We start from the raw sequence: 26,808 nt of genomic DNA on the forward strand, positions 1-26,808 counted from the left end.
TACATTTTCATAAAAATGTATTTTAAACATAAACATATTTATAAAATAAAAAAGTATAACTATGTATCTTTATTATAGATAAATAACAATTTAATTAATTAGAATCATTATCCGAATTACAGTTATAACAAACATAATATGTAACAAACAATATAAGTTACCCTTTATTTAGAATGTGTCTATACATGTTCACAAAATTATTCTTTTAATTATTGTTAATGTTTTCACATTATTATTAATACTACTTCTATTACACTCAAAAGTAATTTTACAAAAGAAAGAAGGATATGAACATATATGGACATATTTCATATACAATTATATTAGGTGTTGGAATTAATTCGTAGCGTTTTACAAGTGATGGGAAGTACTTTCATTAATGTATTTTTTAATGCTCATGTGAAATAAATAACATTCTTTCATTAAAAACGCTACGAATTAATTCCAACACCTAATATATGTTTATGTATAAATGAATATTTATACATGTATAAATGATCATAAATATATATAATTTATTATATTATGTATGTTTATATATATTTATGCATATTCATGCACGAAAAAAACCCGTAATTTAACTATTATTGCATATTTTTATATTATTAAAACTACAAATTCTACAAAAATTATTGCATTATAGATACATTTAAAGTAAAAAAGAATACTCTTTAAATTCTTTTGAGTGAAATTTCAAAGAGAGTGAAAATACAGCTATGTATGGAACAGAGTGAAATCGTCCTGGTAAAAAAGAATTGATAGAAAACTATTGAAAACTATAGGATTTTTATCAATTTGTATCGTTCTTCTGTAAGTTTGTATCATTTTCTATTGTTGATTTCGCAAGAGCACGATTGATCGGATAATCCTATCATATTTTACTGGAATTTATAAAATTGGTACAAGATTCCTAAGATCTGATTTAAATTAGTAAATTTACAAACTATATTCAAAACGATAGGATTTTTCTATTGTTTTCTATCAACATAAAATATTCCAATAAATGTAGTATTAATTCTGAAGGATAAATTTATTCGTAAGGATAAAGCATGTATGTGTATTGTAGAAAAATTAAAGTTAGTGAGATATATAGAAATAGTTTTCATTTTAGAGAGTCTTCGTAAAAAATTTATCCAAATACATTTCATTGCAATATTGCAGGAACATTGCAATTTTGTTGCAATATAACAAAAAGCGGACATCTTAACATTGCAACGATTCAGCAACGTTTCGCAACCATCATGCAATGTTGCAATGTTTCAGTAAAATCATTCTGTAATGTTTTTGCAATCTTTCTGTGCTGTATGGGATAATAGATTAATAAATTTTTTTATTTAAATATAAAAATGGATTATATTAATTATTATATCATAAAACAGCTGTTAAATTAAAAAACTATACTACATAAATATTGTAAAAAATTATATTTTTATATTATTGTAACAAATAAAGAATTACAGTTTTGTGTTTTGGAATATTACAAGTATATTACTGACATTTTACAGGCATATTGTTAATTTCTGTAATATCTCTACAATATTACATTGCAATCTGCAATATTTCAACATTACAGCAATATTGCTTCAATCTTTTGTGCTGTATAGGGAATGACAGATTTTCTAATCTAACAAACTTTAACGATTAATATTTCGATTTACAAGATAGAACAATGCTTCTTTTTGCTAAATTCGTTTGTTTCAAGCAAAAACACATCGAATGAGCCTAGTTTTATCGAGATTGGATGTGAAGAAACCGAACTTATAACATTTATCAGGTAAATCTCTGAGGTAAATCTCTTTAGAGGAATGAAATATTGCCATTCTTTTTCAAGAAGTGAAACATTTTCACTCTTTTTCAAAACTGACTGTATTTTCACTCTTTTATAGTGAGATTTCATTCCAAGAAGTTTTTAAGAGTAAGTGTTATCAGAGTTGTCACTAAATTAGTCATATAGTCCCGTGGTTAGCTTACTAGCCTCATCCGTTTCATCTTTTAAAAATATTAACATCATACGACAACAAAGACAGATAAACAAAAAAAATCTGTTGGACTTTATTAAGTAAGAACTACATTTACTATCTAAATGGAAATTAAATATCTCAGACAATTATATACGATTATAGAACAAAACTTTTAAGAATAAAAATATTCACTTACGTGTACGATTTTTTTAAATTGTAGCGTAATTTCTAATACAGACGCGTCCACTTCGAGATTTCACAGCAGATTGAGCAGTGGTAGTCGCCGCTGCGTGTTCAAACACGTTTACGCGTGTCTCGCGCGATTTGTTTATAACGTAGCCTCGATTATTCTACTTACCCTTATAATTTACTGACTCCGGTCTCCCCTTTAATCGATGAATTAAATTGGTCGTGTTTAGAGTTATAAATTAATAATAATGACAACATCGCGTGTGACTGTATTTGCCGTTTTTTAATTATTTGTAATAGTAAAGATAAGTTTAATATTTATTTGAGTATTATCCACGATAACCTTTGAATATCCTTCGCATTAAGAAATCTATTCTAGAGAAAATGTTAAATTTAAGAGAGCTACGAATGAATTTTGAAACTTCTATCTTTATGTGTTTTCTGTATTAAAAGTATCATTTATAATGAAAAGATCCTAAGTAAGATATTGGAGTACCGATGTATCTGTTAAGATATCATCCGCATTATCATCTCGGAGTAATATAGAAAATTGATAAAAATCAAAATTTACAAGGGGTTCATATCTTCTTATTTGCAAAAAATAAAATTTTATTTATTTTATTATAAAATAAAGTAATTGCAAAAAAAGAATTAATTTTATATATTAAATATCTTAATTCCACAAATATAATATTAAATTAAATATTATATATTTGGAATTAAGATATTTATTATAATATATAAAATTAATTCTCTCGCAATTGTTTTATTTTATAATAAAATAAAAAAAGTTCATGCATTTTAGACAATTTGGGAGGAACGCAGATTGATCGTTGGATTCATTTTTTTTCTTATTCAATTCTATTTCACTTACTAAAAAATCGTGGTTAAAATTATCCTATGTTCGGGAAATATTTTCTTTTACATTTTGTACAGGAAAAAGCGACGATTGATTTTATTATTTTGTTGAATCATATCTGCGAATCATATCTCTTTGTTACAGAAAAATCGTTTCTCTATTGAAATAAATTATTATTAAAGTCATGCTTATAAAATGCCTATTATCTGGTAGCCAAATTCATAATGATCGTGCATTGTGTAATAAATTTGCTAATCATGTATTATGTAATGTATTTATGCTGAATAATCATTTACAGAAACAAAAGAGGACAATTTGAAAAAGAATTCCAATTACAAAATAACTTTCTAATTTTTTATAGAAGTTGTTTCTGTTTCATTGGAAATAAAATTAGCATAAATTATTATATTTAATTTGTAAGTAATTGAACTAACACTTTAAAACGAATTTAATTGCAGTTAGGTAAGAATAAAACAGATTTCAGCACACAAGACCATCTTTGCAATAAACGGAAACTACAATTTACTTATTCTCTTATTTTTATTCTTATATGGATTTATAAATTATATGTTACAATCAAAGTGTTAACTTTATGTATGTGCAATATCAATGCTCCTCTGATAAAGTGAACGGCAAGATTCATGAAAATTGGCATTAGTAATGGATCATGACACAGCGATAACCCGCAAACCCTTTGGCACATCTGAAGAAAATATCAATGAAAGCTTCAAAAGTATTACTATTAAGTGTATACATTTGAGTTAATACTTTGTCTGTGACAAAGTAATAAGACAGCTGCTAATTACGAATATTTATATCATCTAATATGTTTGCAAAATTATTATCATAAAATTAAAAATTAAAATTAAAAATATCATTATTACCAAAAAAAATTATTACTCTTATTGTCATTAAAATTATTTAAAATAAAAATAATGACTAGTATTTTATGGTTATAAATGGAAATTAGACTGATAAAATAAATGAACTAACAAAAATCCTTTTTTCAATCAAAGAATATTGATGTTTAATAATATTCATATATAGATTTACAAATACATTTAGTCAAATTTTACAATTTGCTGAATTTGCAATGCAATCAAACTGAAGCTGGAAATAACATCATAAATTACATTAATAGTTAATTTAATAATAAACATCTTAAAATATTGCAAAGAACTTACTGCGAAAAACACCTCAACTAAGGTTTGAACTTGGAACTCCAGACTAGTCAATCAATTTAATTTGTGATGTCATTTTCAGCTTCAGTTTATGATTGTGTTTCAAGTCCGACAAATCGAATCAGCGCGCAATTTATAGAATTGAAAAATGCATTTATAATTAATCTACATATAAATATATTATTAAATACTAAGACCCACTTTGACCAAAAATAAGATTCTTTCTGTTATTTAGTATTTTGATGACTATGTATTATACATAATTAAATGCGTATAATAATGATTAATATTTTATGATGAAAAGTAGTATGTATACATTTAGAGAAATAATATAAACATTATTTTCTTATCAAATCAATAACAATATTTTATATTTATACTTAATTTTACTTGTTTTTGTCGCTAAGTAATTATTTTATATGCTATCTTTTGTAATGATTGTCTATGCCATTGTTTTACAAGTTGACTATATACTAAACTTTATTTTTAAACGATTAAAAAAATATAACTCGGCGCTTTTATTTATATAAGAAAAAGGATAAAATACAGTCCGTATGGATACAATAATATTCAAAATAAAGCAAAATAAGGTTCTTTTTTTTGTAAAACAGAATATTAAAATTTTATGACAATAGATGTAAATCACTAAATTTACCATAACGTTCTTCTAAAAAGTTCTTCTATTCTCTTGGTATCATAACTTCAATAATGGATGTCTTTTAAGTTTAGAATATCATTACGCGACGCCTCGAGTAGTTTCCTAAACAGAAACTTTACTCATGAGACATGTACAGATTTTCTTAAAACTTTTGAAATGTGCCCATGTATTATATAAATTGCTATTTAAACGATTGCTGCAAAAAATTGCAAGATTCAAAATAATTACTTTAAGACTGAACCAGTAGAATATTACGTTCTATAACAATTGTTCTATAACAATAATATCATCATATACAATGTCTATTTTTTTAATGAATATAACGATATCTAGAAGAATATATTAAAAGAATAAATTCAATCGAAAACATATATAGGTAATAAATTATATTTATAATATAGAAGAACTGTAGAAAAAACTCAAGAATAAATAACAATCTGCCTTTTATATTCTTCACTTTACCGCATTTATTTTCTTTAAAAAAATATATATCTCTATGCATCATTATTTTTATTTATAAAAATGTAATCGTTTAATAAAAAAAAAAATCTTTTCCAAAACAAAAATTTTTTACTTGTTTGTATATATAATACTATATGTATAATAAAAAATGAGATTTATGATAACACACAATTGCGTACAATTGAATCTCTGTATATAATAAATTATAAAAACCAAGCACATATTAAAGTGTTATAGAAGGAAAGTAACTTTTGCTATAACTGAACAGTTGTAGCACAATATGTTCACTATCTTTCTAGAACAATAAGAAAACTTTCCTAGCGCGATGTAATAATTGACTTTAGTATAAAGTACGTTGCAAAAACAAATAATGATGAAAACTTTCAACTTTCTGATATTAATCCTCTCAGAATGCTTGGAACAATCATGTAACAATCTTTCAAAAACTTCTCTCAATAGGCACTATCTTAATCACATAAAATATTATTCATATTTTAGAATAGTCGTAAGATAACCATGTACATTATCAAAATTGCTTGCAACTCTTATTACGAATTAAGAGTTAGAATTAGAACTAAAATTGTATCAAATCTTAATCGGTAAAATAAATATGTTTGTATAAATACATATTTATAATAAAAATAACAAGATATATAATAACATTATACTTAAAAACAATAAAATTATAAATATATTGGCTAATTTAATTACGATGTAAAGATCATCTCTAGTAATAAATGGACAAATGGACAGTTAGAACACTATATATGTAATTATTCAACTATCGGTATTTTTATCAAAATGTGATTGCCGTAATATAATCCTTTATATATGATACACTCAATTGGCTTTTATACTTTGATCAGATTAATCAACTACTATAAGATAAAGGATAATTAGCGAGATAACTAGCTAGGAATGGTTAACGGGTAAAGATAACGGCAGAATATTTATTGAATTTTAATTTTTTTTTTGCAATTTTAATAAAAATCTTTGTTACGACTCTAACAGTGATAATCAATCGAGGGAGGTCAAAAAATGTGTGACCTACTTATTTTTTTAACTATTTATTTGAACAACTCTTCGTCATTACAAATATATACGGTTCTTTAAAAGGCCGATTTAGGGCCAAGGTAGAGTATATGTATATTGGATTTATCTATTAAATTTTTGCCTTATTAAATAGATGAATTTACAATATACTAAAAATAATGGGATTATCACTGTTAGAGACACAATAAAGACTTTTATCAAGATTGCAAGAAAAAAAACATTAAAATTCTAAAAAAGCCTTATTTATAAATAATTACCACAAATTTTTCTATATTGCGATATATATAAAAATATGTTAAATTACATTATAGATAATCGATATTGATAACGCTAGACATTTTATACAAAATTTTCTTTGTCATGAAATTTATATATTTGTTTACTTCAAAACAAAAATTTATATCTTCATATATATCGACCATATTTTCTAAAAATGCTTTATGCACCCGTAATGCAAAAGGACTGACGTCACAATCGCAAATACCTATAAAACAGCTGGAATGCATGCAGACAAAGAACTCGAAGCAAGAAGTAGATGCATTCGTGCAATGCACTCATGTTTCGTGACTGCGACCAAATCAGTGATTTCGCTTAGAGCAAAAGAAATCTACTGTAAAGCGTAACGTGTCGCGTATTTTCCAATAACTGTGCCGTTTATGGCACAAAGCTGACCTTGATCACGCCTAAACGCTCTCGGAATTGAAAATGCCGAAAATATTCTTCCACCTCAGTTCTATCAGAGATACGCGTTAATTGCAAACTTGGATCTTATCTATGAATAATATAAAGAAAAAACGGAAAGATTGTTTCATAATATATGTCGCATTATCCACGAAAGTAAAGCTTAAAGCAATATTTATATTGTTATGCATTATAATGCGTCATCTAATAAAAGAAATCCCATTTAAAATTACATACATAAAAATTTTATTCTTAAAGAATTTGAAATTTCTTTATACAAAAAAATTTAATTTTATGTGTATATATCAATTTTATCTATGCATGTATATGTGTGCGTTATACAGTTATTCGTAGGACAATTTTATTTATGCATGATTCCATTTGCTATTATTAGCAAGATTACAAGAGATTGTGAATAAGATATTTTCTTATCGAGTCAAAACGTCGATTACCATAACGCAAAACGTTAAACTGCATTTGTGTTCGATTATTAATTTACATTATAGAACTTTGCAAAATTAATAATAAATTTTGATAATTGATGAATTTCCATTATTTTGGCTTCATACAAAAATCAATCAGTTCATTACTTAAACAATCGGTCTGGAAAATAAAAATTTTAAATTTAAAAATACTTTTTAAATTATCTCATTATCGTCATTTTTGAAGTTGCACTTTCTTTAAAATTATCTATTTTTAAAGAACAAATCTCGTTTAGTATACATGCGCACTTATACATACATATATATTAGGTATAGTAAAAATAATGGATTTCTTTTTACTACACCTAATACATAAATATAGATGCATATTTAATTATTATACACATATATTATATATTATTATATATTTAATAAATATTATATATAATGTATACATTATAAACATTATCTATTTAATATAATAACACTTTTCTCTAAATAAGTCTTAATTAAACATTCTCTTAATATTAATAATCTTTATCTATTTATTAAGTCTCTATATTTGTAATTGTGAAGTTTTAATTGTAAGTAGAAAAATATGTAAAACACAAAATTGAATTATAAGACAACTACAAGCAAATATTAATATATTTCATGTTAACGTAGAAAATAGGGAGAAGAGGGAGGGAGAGAGAGAGAGAGAAAGAGAAAGAGAGCGTACATAAAAATATCATGCATATAGATAGCATTAGAGATAGCATCAGAGATACATTTATTTGAAATATTTTTTATAAATACCTTATATTATTATATTGTAGAAAATCTACATTGTTATTACTGTTACAGAACTACTTTTCTTCCTTTTAAAACCAGTATATGAGACACCCGTTCAGACACCTGTTTAGATACTTTATATACGGTGTGTGTGTGTGTGTGTGTATGTGTGAAATAAAAAATGTGATATACAAATACAATCATTACTAATTATAATAACCCATTATAATAATCAAAAATTTCAATATTAACAATAAATGTTAATGATAATAATAATCATTATTGTTGTAACAGTGATATAATATCTATTAATTAATAATAACAACATATATCAATATCAGTAGTGATTTGTGATGTAATAATTATTCAACGTTGTATTGCATTTATTGTATCAGATGGCAATCCGATCTAAATGAGAAAATAAATAAAATATATGAAAAATATATATTTATGTAATAAATGTCTCTTATAGAGTCAAATGTAAGTTTATTTTCAATCTCTGTAAAGCCTGAATAATTGTAAGTAGATTTATACCTAACATTTATAAACGTCTAGCTTTTAAATTCATATTTTATACATTTGTGTTAAACAAAACGATATTTAAGCTAGAATTAAGACTTATTTGTATCCATAATTATTCAATTTTTGTTTAATTGTTTATATCAAAATATCCATTGATCTGTCAAATAACATTCAAGCTATATAATTAATTGTAGTTTGCTTTGACGTATGTTAACTGTATGAATTTTAATACTCTTTTCATTTTATATATATAGTGTTCAATAAATATTAATTACATATATCTACAATATGTATAATTATACGTACGTATAAATATATGATATTTCACACAAATACACACACACACACACACACACACACACACACACAAAGATAATATGGAAAGCGATATAGAGATTTAATAAAAATAAAGTACATGCGCGTATGAGATACGAGATGTGATATATTAAATGTATAATTTAATTGAATATGCCATTTGTATAACTAAATATAAATCGAGCAAGTGCATTAATGGATACGTGATCACAGATTTGAAATATTATAATTATTCAAATATTAATAAAATGTAATTGTAAATACAATCTTTTATATGTTTTGCAAAATATATAAATAAATAGATCGTGTAGTATAATATATTATGTATTTTTAATGAAAAATAACCAAATATTTTACACATAAATTATATATATGTATATACATATATAAGTATGTAGATTTTCATACATTTATATTTTCATTCTATTTTATTTATACTTTCGAAAAAATTGGGCAATATAAATAATTAATCGCCTATTAAATAAAAACTTGTGATAAAATTTTACGTTACAAAATCCAATCGATAACATGCACATACATGCACAAATTAATTTGTACAATCAACATTTCTTCAAAAATACATATTACATAATTTTTATTATACTTTAGCCATTCGAAAGATATCAAAAAAGAAAAACTCAGAAAAAACTATAGCGAACAATGAGTTACGATAGATAGTCTATTAGATAGTTACGACAGGGTCAAATTGAATCGATCGACTTTTGCTGACAAGTGCGAGTTTGAAGTCACACTGTCGACTTCTTTACTAGCATCTTGGCAACTACCTTATCCCCTTTAAAGATTCCCTCATCATCGCCACTCTCTCTCACACTCTCACGTAGTTTCACACACGTTTCCACTAAGTTTCAGACTGATTCGTAAGTATACATCGGGGAATATTCACTCTGAAACCACTTCACGCATATGCATATAAAAACTTGGTGGTGGATGTAAGGGTCACGAAAGCACTATAGTTGTTCGATCTCACGAGAACATTCCTCAACTGTTGTCATATGTTCCGTGAATTATTCTCGAGAGTCAGGAAGAAATCGAAGTCTCACGCGCGTGCGAGTAAAGTACTTTACTAGGGATGGGCAGCTAGAAATTCGATCTTATCGGATATCCATCAGATGTTATAGACGAAGTTATAACGGGACAAAAGTTCGCCGGGGATTTTCAGCTCCGAGTTGGAAAGAGTCAGTCGATGTTATGCCAGTTCGAAAATCACATTAACCAGCGAGGTTTATAGTCGACATTACATTGACGAGTGGCGAACAGGTTCTTTTATCTAGATTTTTTAACTAGATTTATCTTTAAAAACAGTGAAAGCAAGAAATAACAAACATATACAGTGTACAATTTCCGATAAAATTAGTATCAATGTGACTAGATTTATCTTTAAAAACAGTGAAAGCAAGAAATAACAAACATATACAGTGTACAATTTCCGATAAAATTAGTATCAATGTGACTAGATTTATCTTTAAAAACAGTGAAAGCAAGAAATAACAAACATATACAGTGTACAATTTCCGATAAAATTAGTATCAATGTGACTAGATTTATCTTTAAAAACAGTGAAAGCAAGAAATAACAAACATATACAGTGTACAATTTCCGATAAAATTAGTATCAATGTGACGTAAATAAATTAACAATAATCAAGAAAAGATACCTTAGTTGCAGTCTACATGTAGTATCTTACTGATATAGCACAAAAGCTTGCAGCAACATTTCTAATGTTACTCTAACATTGTTGGATTGTTGCAATGGTGTTGCTAAAATGATCTATACTGTATGAATAATAGCTGAATATCATTTATATAATAATATAAACACTTTCAAAAATTTCTAACATTTAATTCAAGATTAGTATGATCTAATCTTTGAACGAGTTGAATATAAGCGCTAATAACCCTAACGTTATTATGTGTGAGAGTACACATAAGTTATAATACAATGTTGCTATATATATTTTTGAGATACGTGCCAAATATTCATACTATATTTAAAATGAAACGTTTGGCATAAGCCAAAATTTTCGACAAATATATTAGCTAGAATCGAGAAATCACTTTTGATACATGTATATGCGCACAAAAAGTTCTTGAAGCAAATTGAAAATACAGCTTGAAAATACAGCTTCAACTAGTCAGAGTCTATTCCTCATTAGTGTCCTCATCGATAAGTTTTCAAATTCGTACACTCCGCTAAAGGCATACAAGAGTATTTGGGGAATTCTTATCGGAGATGCATCGTGTGTCACTGCTGAAGTTAAAAAGAAAATCTTGCATATAGCTTTCCAGAGACTTTTCAGTTGAATTTTAAGGAGCTACGCAACTCACGGTTTCGTGGTACGGCATATTAGCCTCGTGCTGTCGCTCGACTTTTAAGTGAGGAGATCGAATCGATATAGTTGGAAACCAAACTTTCTCTACGTATAGTCGAAGAGACTGTATGCAGAAGAATTTTATTTAAAAACTTCTAAATATCTAGAGATTTTCATCATTTTTATTAAACAACCTTGTAATGGAAATTTATTCCAAATATATTATAATTTTTATCATTCCTGAATTTAATTCTGATAAGAAAGAATTCTCCATACTATATATATTTAAAGTATTACAGAGGACATTCGGAGCCAGTTGTCATACGGGATTGATTGTCAAAAAACTAATATATAATAACTCGATCAATATATGTCAGAGCATTCTCTTCTTTTTACTGATTTCATTTTTGCTGATAATATTAAATTGTTGCGTAAAATCTTATATACATCCACTTTTTTCTAACTGACCTCGGTCCCTCCTAGATAATAGTTGTATAAAATAAAGCGATATTACATTAAAAATACTAAAAATATAAACTTTAGCAAATACAATTGATTTCATAAATCGTAGATACGTGTGTATCATATATATCTTGCTTTTCATTTGGAAATATAATAATACGTCATAAGTTTATAATTTAAATGAACAGAATTATTATCTTCACTCCATTGTTTGCAAAGATACATTTACGTTCAAAACACGTAGCTTCTGTTTGCTTCGCTGCTCACGTACTCCTCTTCGTGGTACATTGAGACGTATTCTTTAAATCGCCATCAAAGGGACTCGCGTGACATGATAAAATTTATGATGAAAAACTTACACACGCGGATGTGGCGTTTAAATATATTAAAGCTTACCGATAATAACGCCGTCAGCTGTTAGATACGTGCAAAATGATTATCAACAATATATTATACTGTAATGTACAATGCTATTATACCATAATGATTTAATAAAGATAAGATTGCAATAATTATAGAATACTAATAATTAAATAATCCTGCCGAACGCGATTAATGATTGAAGTAAATATTGATTCTACATAAATATTCCAAAAAATTCCAAACTTTTTGATACACTTGTGAGCAGATAGGCCAGACTAAACTGATGCGTCGATTTTAGACATTCTGCATTGGGCAACTAAAAAAAAATTGCGAAAATTGCAAAATTGTAGAGAACTTTTTGACTCAGTTTAATCCGCTTTACTTCCCTACAAGCGGTGTATCAAAAAGTTGGGACACATACACACGCGCGCGCGCGTATGAATGTATGTGTATGTACATACATATGTATAATATAAGAATGTACTTCTATTTTAATTTAACATTACAATGCGTTAAATTAAAAAATTAAGAAAATAGAATTTGCTTTCTTCTACGATGAGTGAAAAAATTAGTAAATAATATCTGATTAACATATCGTACATCTTCATAAACATATTGCTTCCTTATTTATTTTATTGTATAAAATTACATTTAAAAAATAGGAAAAAATATTATTTCTACACGTAAATAAATTCACTTTTTCTACACTTTACACAAAAGTAAAGACAATATAATATAAATTTGGACCGATGAGAACAAATATAATTACACGAGAAAAATTCTATATATTCGGTCAAAACGAATCTTAGTGCTTAAATATTTCTATGACTAAATTTTTAATACAAGAAGGCAAAATTATCATACACTAAAACTTTTTTTTACTCATTTAAGCGTATTCATTTAATACAGTTTTACTTAAAAAGATTGACATTAAGCAAATAAGGTTTATATCAATTGCATTATGTGGATCTGCATTTAGATTAAATTATAAAAATTCAATAATAAATCAGAACATAATTTGATATGTGTATTATTTCAATTTGTGTTATTTTCAAAATGTTTGAATAAATTTATAAAAAATATATTATTTTTCTCTCCATACTTATACAACAAAGTTAGCGAAGTATTATCGAATTGGAATAACTTAGTAGCATTACATAGTTGAAAAGACTAAAGTTGCTGCAATATAACAACTGGAATGTACTAGCAAAGCAAGTATCGATCAAAGTATGACTCACGTTGTACATAATAAATCGACTGTCGCGCATTTCCCTTTGCACAAAATGTCTTTACCATCACTCGCTACACGTATGGAACAAAACTTTTGAACAGATAATCTAACGGCGAGAAAACAACTGGGTGGAAGTACGGAAAGTATGGCATAGAATTGAAAAGTTATCGTTACATTAAAAACAGCAATAATAGATAACTTTATCTGTTCCTCTGCTAATCCGTGTTCGAGATCAGCGAGATCAAGTCAGAGAAATTATTTGCAATCTCAATAATGCAATCGTATTAAAGCATAGATACATTAAGATATTATATAACGTAATAATTCTTCAAGCAAGAGAGTAATATGTCTCTGAATTCATTAATATGTTCTAAATTATATACATTCCAAGTTAAAACGTTTACTAAGTTTATATAATTTTAAAATTAACGCTTAAAAATTCTATAGTAAAAATATTTATTAAAAAATCGAATAATGGTAACGTTGGTTTTTTCTGAACAGAAGTTTAAATTATAAATATTTGATTATAGAATATAGGTATATATTGAAATATTAGTTATTTAAAGAATTTGATATATTTATATAAAAGTATGTGTAATATCGTTAATAAAATCATATAATATTTACATAAATATGTTTTCCTTTCGTATATTTCAAGGATAATTCAAGATTATGGAAAAATATTTGCAATACATTCGTGATAAAGTGATAAAATGTCGCTAAAATATAAGATAGAAAAATCTATTCATGATAATTAAAAAGTTTTAATATAATTCTCTCTCTCTCTCTCTCTCTCTCTCTCTCTCTCTCTCTCTCTCTTTCTGTGTGTGTGTGTGTGTGTCTTCCCTTCCTTTTTCCATCTTTAAATTTCGATTTTTTTGAATTCTTTATAACACAAAAATATAAATAATTGAAATTCTATAACATTATTTTCTTCGCAATGTTATTGTTTCTTAATTTATATAATTCTGTCTTCCTTTTAATTTTTAAAATTAATTTTTGAATTTAAGTTAATTAATATATTATACAATATTTGAAAGATGTCTAATTTTGTAAATTAATAAATTTCATATACTAATATTTTATACTAACTTCAAAATTAAAATTCAGAGTTAAAATGTTAACATCTGTTACATTAACAACGTAATTACTCAAAATTACAACGCAATGCAAACAGTGAGATCGAATATTATATTATTCGCAAGCTAAGTGTATTCCTAAAATGTGTTGACGTATTGACGTATGTGCAACACGTGTCAAACAGGACAGTGGATAGTTTATAACGTTCTAGGTGATTTCCGCGACTTTAAAGTCATGAGAACTAGCTTGAGAATTTATTGATTGGTTGATTAAAACATGACAGTTGAGATATGTAGGGTAAGCCATACAACTATCGACCCCTTGACAGTTATTCGTTACCTGAGCACCTGACCAATACAAATGTTTCACGTAATAAAGCCAGCAGTACATGATGCATTTTTTTTCTTGCTGGATTACTTGCATTTTAATAAATTACTAAAATTGCACCAGAACGCACAATTTCTAGTAATTTACTAAAACACAAACAATCCAGCAGGAAATTATATATCCTGTGCCGAAGGCACTTAAGTTTGTGCGCAACCTCCTCAGGAAAGTGCTATGTATTCAAACTGTCTTTTCCATGCAACAGATCAGTAGAAACAAACACCATTCTTACGATGCTATTCAGTACTTTACTACATTTATCGACAAAATTTATTAATGCTTATTTTACTAATAAATTATTTACAATTTTTTAGTATTGTAAATTTATTATATTTTACATTATCAATTGAAATTTATTATTTTCATGTTAGTGACAATTTTAAGATTAAAACCTAAAAAAATAACTTTATGTTTTGTTTTTATTCCTGTAAGTATACAGTAATATATTAAGATTATATTTATCATATCATTTAATGCACCACACAGTAATAAATTAATACTAACTTAAAAATATATTAATTTAAATAATTTTACAAGCATAAAGAAATATTGTACGTTTAAAATGATTTAACCTTTTCAGACATGTGAAATTTAAAAGAATTGAGATTTTTATATTACATATGAGAGAGAGAGAGAGAGAGAGAGAGAGAGAGAGAGAGAGAGAAAGCTTTAGTATGACTATTCCCATATTTAGGTTCCAAGCTTGAACTACAAGATATTTTTAGTGTTTGATTTATAGAAAATCTGTAGCGCGTATTGTACTTTTAATACGTTCTTTCTCTAAACTGCCAATATTAGTAGTTAAATTGCAAATTTTTTACTAATAATAAATTATTTACAACACTTTTTAGTATTGTAAATATTTACTCTGATAACAGCACACATGTGCAAATATATAAGGGATTGTCCCAAAGTTTTAAATTTATATTAGAATAAAAAAATATCATAATAATAGAATTTAAAAAATTATAATAACGTTAAACTTTCTTTACTAAAATTTTTTGCAACAATATATTCGTATGATGATATACAAAACTATACTACAATAGCAGCTTAAAAGTAATCAAATTATATGAAATAAATTATCTCGACATAATGTTTTTACAAAAAAGTGACTGCATTATTTAATATAAAATATCTTTTTCTAAATGTAAATATAAATTTCTCTAAATATAAATTTATTTTTTTAGTGATATTACTTACAGACAAATTGAGAACAAATTGCTCATAGGATAAAAAAAATTTTGAATATATATTTATATTGAATTATAGAACTCTATTGTAATGACAGAGTGCTTCCTAAAAGCTTTTGAAAATATATAAGCAAAATTATTCGCTTAGAATTATCATTTTCTCTATCAATAGTCCGTATACTTTTGCTAATTTCTTATATAATGTAAGATCTCAAGCAGCGCGCGTCTCTGAAGTTAATAGCAATATTAGTGATAATTTCCAATTACTGAAGATTACATTTAGATAATAATTTTTTTTAATTTTGCTAGATGTAATTTCTCTATTTATTAATATTATCGACTTTATAGCCATCAATAATATTTCCAGTAAATAAAATATCTCTATTAAGTGCAATATTCCTAAAAACAAATTTATCAAGATTATTCGATTCACTTTAAATTCTATATATTTTATAAGACAATAACATATTTAAATAAAATTTTGGAATCTCCAGAGGCTCTCTTCTATCTCCTGTCATTGCTAATTTAGTATTGCAATGGCTTAAACATATCGTGTAAAGGGTATCAACATCTTAAGTCATGTGTGTGTGGGTGTAATTACGTACATCAGTTACAATGTAACACAATTTTAAGCATTCATGAATACGTATGGCAAAACATATTTTTATTTACAAATTTATCTGGAAACACGGTAGTATCTCGGTAAATATATAAATTACGTGCAATTCGTTTAACTCTTTTTTATCTGGAATATATGCAACACATTAAAATATTTATTTATAAAGTATTCACGTCCTTGTGTACGCAAATAAGCGTAATATACAATTATGTATCGAAATTTCACACTATCTTAGAAAAACGTAATAGGTTGTTCACACCATGGGATCAGTTAAGCGTAGATAAATGATACACTACCGTGAATATGCAAATTACATCATCCGATGAGCACGGATTTACGCATCGGCGAGTTACTTAATAAACCGTGGTAATGATTAACCGATTATCCGCGATGTTCGTTCCACAATTCTTAAAACAAATCCAACGTTGAAAAAGCATTTTTTATTATATCAATATACTTGAAATAAAGTATGTTTGCTTCTACTGTATTTGTTCGCTTCTACAATACTTTCATTCCGTTAATATGTAACTATTACCCATGCAAATTGAAAGATAAACTTGTCTCCTTCTCTCTATTCTTATTGAAAATCTATTTACAAATTTAAAGTGACTTTTTTCATAGAAAAAAAATAAAATTCCATCTTTATTCATCTTAATTATTTATCTTATACATTTAAAACTATAATAGTTTCCATTTGATTTCATCAACAGGTATTTTTTATGCAATTTTTATTGCCAAATTTCAATAACTTTTATAAAGAATCAAAACTTCTCTCTGATAAGAGAAATATCTTTTCAAGAAAAACAATAACATTAATATAAGTTGAATGCATTTTCATCAAGAACTGCGGAATCATATAATTTAAAGTGCAGGATACTAGGTCTTTTTTGCACCTTCCCAGTTTCTAAAATATGCACGTCCTTGATAAATCGCTAGCACGACTCACGAAAGAATCTTTCTTCAGTTATTTAAAATTCTGTGTGACCACCGTATGCAAAATTGCCCAGAGCCAACGTGTCTGAGCTGATATTACTGTCCGAAGGAAGCAGAAAGACGAAAAAATGATTAATATGATTAAGAATTAAGTGCAATTTTTCTATTTTTTACAATAAAGTTTTAAAAAAACTATTGCGAGTATACGAATTGTTTCTGAATTAAATTGCAGCTTTGTAATCATTAAAATTTAAAGAAAGTGCAAAATATAAATTATATACATATATGTACATATGTGTGTATCTATGTGTAACTATCCAACAAAATTGAGAAAAACATTGGACATTAAAAAAGGTCACATTTTTGGTCTCTTTAACGCCATTTTCCGCAAAATAGTGACATGAGTCACTATTTTTAATAGCCTACACTGAAAAAAATCATTTTCTATATACAACTAAAATTTTTTTAATATATAACTGACAAAAACTTCTTTACTTTTTTATTTAAAAATTGTGTATTGTCTTAATCAAAATTTAGCCAATTTATTCTAATCAAATTTTGGAACACAATTCTTATATTTGACTAAATATACAAAAAAAGTTTAAAAAATATTGTATTTATTGAAACAATCAAAACATATGATGTTACTCTTTTTATTTTATATCTGTTTGTATCATTGCGTAATTACTTCGTATATAACCGATAATTTTTGAGATATTTTGTATCATACGCAATTTCAACCGGATGTCAGAGGGTTAATGATATTCGCACGCGAGACACCCGAAGGCAAACACGGGTATATACAAAACTCATTTGATGCGGAAAGATTAACCGTAAATTTTCGGTTGATTTAAACGAATCATCATCATCGTAAATTATTTCGTATTTCCTCGCTGCGTAATGTAAAAGTATTGCATAACATGGTACGTATATTGGCGCGCTATGCCTGAAAATCACATGCAAATAAAACAGAAAAATCGCGACAGAATTGGCATTTTATTAAGTCCTATCTAATCTATAATTTTGTTAAATATATGATAGAGCTTTGTAAACAATTTTTCAATCTTTATATGAATTAATTATGTACTATAAATTACTTATATAACTATCTGAATTGATTAAATATCTCAACATGTAATGGTATCTAAGCGGACAAAATTTTAATTAAAAACCTATCTTAAAAAGATATATATACGTTCTAATCTCAACTAATTCATTTTCATTAAAAAAATAACGTTTAAAATAATTATTGAATACGCAATAATAGATATTTCTAACTTAAAAAATTTGAAACGTAGTTGTCCAGATCAGACACTTGTTTAAAAATTATCTATAAAATACATATATATTTATAAAATATATTTTTATACACATATATAATATTTTATATGTTATATATATATATATATATATATATATATATATATAATAAAAATATGATTAAAACAACTGAATAAAAACAAAAATTTAATATCAATATAAAAGTAAATTAATTTTCTCTATATTTTTTTAATGCAATGTTCAAACTTTAGAAAAAGTAACAAGTTTTGATTCACGAAATATCTCTTGAACATGACTATGTACTTTCATAATGTGACACACTTGTATGAAATGTGACATTTTGAACGTAAGTAGAACAAGGTACGTGTGGTCAGCCTCAGAAAAACTAGACAGAAACGAGTGTAAGAGAAAAAAAGAATTTTGAATGATATGTCACAAAATATGAACTCTTTTATTATATCACTATAAAAAGTTCTCGCTTTACTAATTACTATATTGATCTAACATGATATTTTAAATCTATTTATTATGATATTTTAATATCAAACATTACATATCACCTTTAAAAATAAATCATTAAAATCAAATAAATTAATTAAATAAGTGATAAAAATTTTAATTTACATGTACGTATTACAAAAATGTATCAAAACTAAATCGAAAAAAAAAAATTTTTTTTATAAAAATGATGTGAAAATTTAATATTACATTCAATACTGATTTATTAAAGTAGAGGTTATTAAGCTATCATCAAATATAATGTGACATAATTTTGAAAGTCCACCATATTTTCAAAGGTACCAAAGGGTTTACGAGTTATTACCGTGTAGTGATTCATTGCTAATGCTAACGTGAACCTTGCCGTTCACTTCATCAAGGCGAGGAGCGCACTGATATTGAAGAAAATATCCATGGAAATCTCAAAAATATTATTATATTTACTATATCTATTAAATACATTTATAGTATAACTTTATGTAAAAAAATCTTTATATTTACATATATATTTACTATAAATATATCCTGTAAGTGTCACTTAAGTTGGCCACGGTATCTTTTAGTGATTTAATACTACTTCAAACAAAGTAAAACTGTATTCGTGTATGAAAAATTGCTTCTGTAGTTCCTATGCAAATGTTACAACATGTCAAAACGATGACTGAAAACCAGGTTGTCATAGAAAGAAAACAGAACAAGAAAGGCAGCGAAAAGCCAAGTTGTCAGACGAATAAGACAAAATAGAAAGTCTGCAGAAATATAACGGAATAAGGAGCATTCATCTAGAAGCATACGAAAATGCGTCATTTTAACAGAACGTACAAGAGAGCATTATTCGAAAAAAATCAAAATTTTTTCCCTAAAATGGTTTGTTATAGTTTTTTAATTTAACTTATATATTCATAAAAATATAACAGATATAAAAAAAATTTCACAGCTGTTTTATTATTTATTTTATTATTATTATTTTCTTGAAAAATGTTATAGTATATATAATGTTTTTATAATAAATTTTAGAAAAAGAAAAAGTTGTTTACAAATTAAACATTTTTTTCATTCTTGAAAAACAATTAAGAGATTACATTAATCATTTCCTAATTATAATAAAGTGAATGTTTAAATTGATAAACACATTAGAAAGCTTTATTGTATCGTTTTAAAAAATGTATTAGAAAAATAATATTGTAGTTAAATCAACATATAAAAATATGCGAACAAAATGAGACTATATGAGAAATAGATAAATTTTATTTATATTGTTTAATAGAATTAGAATATCAACAAATCGATTAAAGACTAACTTCGAGTATTGTATGAATTGTTTCCAAAATTATTCTTTGAAGGAATAGAAGGAAGGAGCTTTATTTTTTATACAGCATATATTCGCCAATGACACGTTCTGTTAGTGTTTCGAATATTTTTTCACGCTTCTGATCGATTCACCAGCACACCGTGTGACGAGTCACCAAAAACAACCTCAATTTTTTTGACGTCGACTATCTCGATTGGATCATCTCTACCCGTTAGCTAGCTACCGCTATGGCGTGGAATGTAGAACGAAAAATTGTCGCATAAAAACTCTGCTCCGTTTACAATTGCCGCATGTTAATAAAGTTGTGGGATAGCGAGAAGACTGAGAAAAATTTGTATGCCGCGTTATTTATTGAAATTATAAATTTTACACGTATATGTGACGAATAAAAATTCTCGCAAAACTTGCATCTATTTACAGCACAGATTTTATGAAACGTATATACACACATAATTAATAACATTAGTTTGAATTTTATTAATAGATCACTAATTTTTATTTTCAAATGAAAATGGAAAATGAATATAATATATAGTAAAAGAAATTTTCTTTTTTTTCCTTTTTTATTAAAGTATGAATAAAATTAACTTTTAAAACAGTATTTAAAAAAGAACTTTTTAATACTTTTAATATATTATTCAGATGAAAATAATATTTGTACAAACAAAAATTTTAATGAAGAAATCGAATGGAAGAACTTGTATTATTATATATGTCATGTTATTATTTCTTTTTACATTTATTTCAATGAGAGTTTAGTAAATTGTTTGGAAATAGTTTATTATCATATATTCATCATGAATCTATTTTAATAACGTACGTTTCTTTTTCTATATAGAAATCATATGACTCATATAAATTATATATGTGTATACACGCACACACACGCACGCACGCACGCACACACACAGATATATAAAATCAGACATATAGAAGGAAGAGACAAGTTTTCATTTTCTTTATAAAATCGGAAAGAGGAATCTCTAATATACCTTCGTGTAATTACTTTTACACTTATTTTATAGATATATCCGAAACGAAGAGATTTTATGCATGAGAAATCTTTCGCTTTTAAAAGAAAAAGAGCTTTTTTCGCTCTCGTAGCATGAGAATGAGTCGGAAGTTCGAACTTTTCGCGGATGTAATTAACCGCGATATACTTTCAGTGTAATTAAAATTACGAAATGCGTAAAGAAACTTAAAAGATTCAGCGTATGTGCAAAAAAATATAAGCGAATATTTTTTTTCAAAATATCCGGTATGACCTGTTTAATTATCCGTTGCATACCGCATTGGATATAGTGTAATATATGTGTACTATAAAGAGCTGGAGCATCAAAGTGACGAGCTTTCATTTGGCAACACCAAAATAATTAACCAAGTACAGTAATGATGAAAGCTTTGTCATCTGTTTCAAAATTTCATATTTGCGAGGAAAACAAAATTGCGTCAACCGTAATTAGTAAAACAAAAGGTAGTAAATTATTATCTTTGCTAAAAAAAATTTATTGTTAGTAAACTGTAATGTTGATCGCATAATAGAAATTACGCATAAGTCATATGTCCCGCGACAATTAATTTTTATCTACAAAGTAAACTTTTTGTAGATAAATACAATATATTAAATGTTAATTTATCGTGTATACAATATATATTGTAAGAGCGATAGTATGGTGTACGATACATATACATGTATATTATTATAAAAAATAATAAATAAAATGCAATTTAAGTCAACACTGGTTATTCGTGTGTGTTTTATATCATTTATTTAAAGTGAATATTATAACGTATACGTTTCGACCTATGGTCAAGGTCCTCTTCAGTACAAAGGAATTTACTTAAACTATTAATTACAAAATTACATAATGATAGTCCATACCGCTATCATTATGTAATTTTGTAATTAATAGTTTAAGTAAATTTCTTTGTACTGAAGAGAACCTTGACCGTAGGTCGAAACGTATACGTTATAATATTCACTTTAAATAAATGATATAAAACACACACGAATAATCAGTATTGGCTCAAATTGGCATTTTATTTATTATTTTTTAGATTTTTCTTTATTGATTATCTATATTATTATATGTACATATGTACCGATGTACATATAGTAACATCAATTGAATCATGAGAAATCGCGAAATGTTATTATATATTATTTATTGTATATTAATGAAACTGATAATATGATATATAATTCATGATGAAACTGCATTTTAATTGCATAATTATGCCCGACAACGTGACTCGACATTGCATTAAGGTATAATTCTTGTTAATCACAATGGATTTTCACACCTCTCACGATTTATACGCCGTGTTACTTAAACTTTGCTCCATATCTATATACACACATAAAAAATTTATTCAAATAAAATTAATGTAAAAATATGTACAAGCTTTTTTATAAAACATTTTATAAGTATATATAACGTCTGTATACGCGTGCGTGCGTGTGCGTGCTTGTGTGACAAATTGATAATCGCATTATCAAAAACCTTTTGCCAGATGTAGTTTAAATGTGAAGTAGAAACATCTATTGGATGTTCATTTAAATAAATTGTTAAAAAAGAGTAATTTGATCGAAATAAATAATAATAATATATTTATAATTACATTTATCAATTTGTTTCACAATTCTGATAATTTATTTAAATAATATTACATAAATTTGAACAATTTAATAACTTTATCTAAAATTGTAAATAATGTAATATGAGGTGAGGTAAATAAATATATAATTGTTTATTAAACTATTTCATGTTTTCTAAAGAATAAAATAATATCTAAAATGTATAATACATAACAAAATCTCTCTGTCCCATATAATTTTTAATGTATAATAATTTAAAATTTTATATGATACTTGTTATCAGAGAAATATTATAATATATAAAAAAATAAATAATATTTTTAATAATTTAATAATTTTGAGAATTTCATATTTTTCATTAGACCAACAATTCTCAATTTCTATAAATGATGGAATGGAAATTTCATCATTTAAATTTTTTCGCATTCTAATTTACTAACAACAGTTACAAAATAAAAAATATATCATGCTGCTCTCTTGATTTAATATATCATTTCATAGATTATGTAAGAGATAACAAGGTGTTTTAGCAAATTTCTTTATGCAACAAGCAAGTTATTATTAGATATTAGTTCAATTTTCTGTAACAATAAATAAAAAAGGAATATTTCTAATTTAGATTCAACATAGAATGAGACGAAGAAACAGAAAAGATAGGATAGCTGCGAAACGTTTAATTACCCTAATCCATTTGAGTGTGAAACAGCCATTAATGATTCTTTCGTTACAATGAGCTTTGAGATGTGTCGTTGTATATACGAAAGATTAAAGAACAAAAAAGCATTTTAGCTTTTACTTTGAATATTATTGTATTCAGTCTCTAGAAATTAACATTAAAGTTCAATAAATCTTGTTACAACCTAACAACATGTATTTTTTAAAGTACAATAGATGTACTCGATAAAATTTTTGAATTAAATCTTTTGACAGAAAAATTTGTATATATAATGACTATCATATTTATCGCAATTTTCTTGACAATTCTTTGATACCATGACAATTAAACATCAGATTAAAACATCGTTGAAGCAAAATCCACTTGAAATTTATTTAAAAAATAGAATATTGTTACTCTTTCAATTTAAATTTTCAAAACTTAATTTGTTTAAAGTTTAAATCCTTTAATTTTCCTTAATTTAAAATTAAAAATATTTGTCTTTTTCGCTTAATAAAAATATATTTAAAAAAATTGCTTTTCATATTTATTCGAGCAGAATTAAAATTAATTATTAAAGTTAATTATTATTCTATAATCTTACAAAATTAAATATCATTTAAAAATACACAAAAAGGTAATTAAAAACTAAAATATTTATATTATTCTAAAAAAATTTTTTATTGTTTTAAATAAAATATTATTCATATCATAGTATTAAGCATTTAAAAAAATTAAAAAGTTAAATGATGATTTTTAAAAATCATTGTAATAACATGATTGTGGTTTTGTTTCATATAATTTTTGCTCTCTCTCTCTCGTGAAAAGTAATAGTTTTTGATATAATAGTGTATAATTGTTATCTCTTTTTTTCTTTCTTTCTCAACTTCTTCTCTCACACACAAACACACACATACACACACACACACACACAAAACCTTAATTAACTTCTTTATACCAGTACATATGATCGAACTCTCTAATCTCAGCAAAAATTATACTCCTCGACGTATTCTATATTCTCAATCCGCTGTTACTAGGAACCTGTTGCGATATCTAATGATATATGCAAAATTCGATCCATTTTTAGCAATAATTTTATCTTTATTTCGCTCGCTATTTAATCTATTTTACTAATTTATTTTTAATGAATTAAAAATTATCACCATTCAGGTGCACGGAAATCAATTCGAACGAGACAGAATCTCGATATCTCTCTTTCCCTTACGTTCTTTCCCTCTCTCTAGAGAAACTATAAATAAAAGGAGGCAGAATTGCGCGCGGTGGCTCGCTGTCAATACCAAAGTTTGATTAACCGATTTAGCGAGGAAGCTTGGTTATATTTTGAATTAAACTCCGCACGCACTGAATGTGTACGCAGGTACGCGGTTTCTACAGACAATACCGATTTATTACCGCGGCATTTGCATACTCGATAGATGCGCCAGCAACAGAGAATGCCTAGATAATCAAACATAAGATAACGATCCTGTGTAGGAAGCAATATGGTCATTATAAATTGACAGTAACATTCGCGTGTCGAGAATAAGGATATACGATAGCGTATAAATTTCCGTTTGAATTACAAGAATATTGCTTGAGCAGTGGCATAATAAACAATCAATTTAAAAAAACATGTTCTCTATATTTATTAATCCTTTTAATATCCGATTCATGAAATGAACTGATAAAAAGTGTACACACGCACGCGCGCGCGCGCACACAGAGAGACACACACACAGAGACACATATAATACTACTGTGACGTGTTTATATATCTTAAAATTCTTCAAAAAAAGAGTTTTGTGTGACATTTTGCGTGCACATCTTTAAAATATAAAGTATTTAAAATTGTTGAAAAATACGACTCAAGCTCTTGCACAAATGTTTGACATTAAATTAAAATACTATTTTAATATAATAATATCAAACATAAATTTTTATGTAATTGTAAATATAACTCATGTATTTGAATTTCAATACGAGACATATCTACTTACGTTATTCTTATAAGTATAACGAATATAATGATTTCTGATTTTTAAGCTAAATAAATATCATTGATATGAGGGCAGAATATTATAGAAAGTGGAACATTGTAGAAATTAAAGATAATATATCAATAATCCTCTCATCAACGAGAGAAACATATACGAGTAAAGTTGGAGGCGCTACATACATGTCGTTTCACTATTGGTCATTTAATCGATATACACCAGAACTACATAAGCGGTTGGTCGCGACATAAACAGGTCTTTATCATTATGCAGCTCTATCTAGCGTAACCCAGTTTGATTATTGATATCATTGAATGAAAAAAATAGTGCTTCTAAATGTCAGAATGTTGACTACGTCAATAGCATAGACGTAGACGATTAATAATTGACGAATGAAATTTAACTATCTCCATCTGCAAAGATGGAGATAGTTAAATTTCATTCTGCAATCCTTGCATCTTATTCTCTTTTCTGTCCCTATTTTACGATTTGAGAATTATCATGAGAAATACGCCTAGAAAGTGAAATAGAATTATATAATCGCAGAACAATTAAATCGCGAGCACACTTGCGTATAACATGCATAATGCACAAAGAATAGAATGGTTAGCTAACTATAACGTGAGATGCAATTAACGAAAATTACTGAGATTGAAGATTGCGTTTAATGACCTTTATATAACATCAATATTTAAAATTAACATCTATATAAACGCTAAATCGACGATGTAATAATTTAATATACGCTTCCGTGTAAATTAAATTTTAGCTAAACTGATTACTTTAATTCGAGAA

The 26,808-nt window shown here is 26.2% G+C and overlaps 1 protein-coding gene and 1 long non-coding RNA gene across 10 annotated transcripts in view; both read right to left on the minus strand.

The window, feature by feature from the left end:
* AChE-2 (acetylcholinesterase 2) overlaps positions 1–26,808 on the minus strand; it is a 92,740-nt gene that overhangs the window by 60,702 nt on the left and 5,230 nt on the right. The window lies entirely within an intron of this gene.
* LOC147910513 (uncharacterized) lies at positions 1,674–19,017 on the minus strand. The gene is made up of 2 exons (XR_015544030.1): positions 11,423–19,017; positions 1,674–11,342 (listed from the first exon to the last, which is right to left on the minus strand). It is a non-coding gene; the product is annotated as an uncharacterized LOC147910513 (long non-coding RNA).

The sequence above is a fragment of the Acromyrmex echinatior genome, chromosome 2 (assembly GCF_024713525.1).
Source record: "Acromyrmex echinatior isolate Ae372 chromosome 2, ASM2471352v2, whole genome shotgun sequence".
Classification (NCBI taxonomy): Eukaryota; Metazoa; Arthropoda; class Insecta; order Hymenoptera; family Formicidae; genus Acromyrmex; species Acromyrmex echinatior.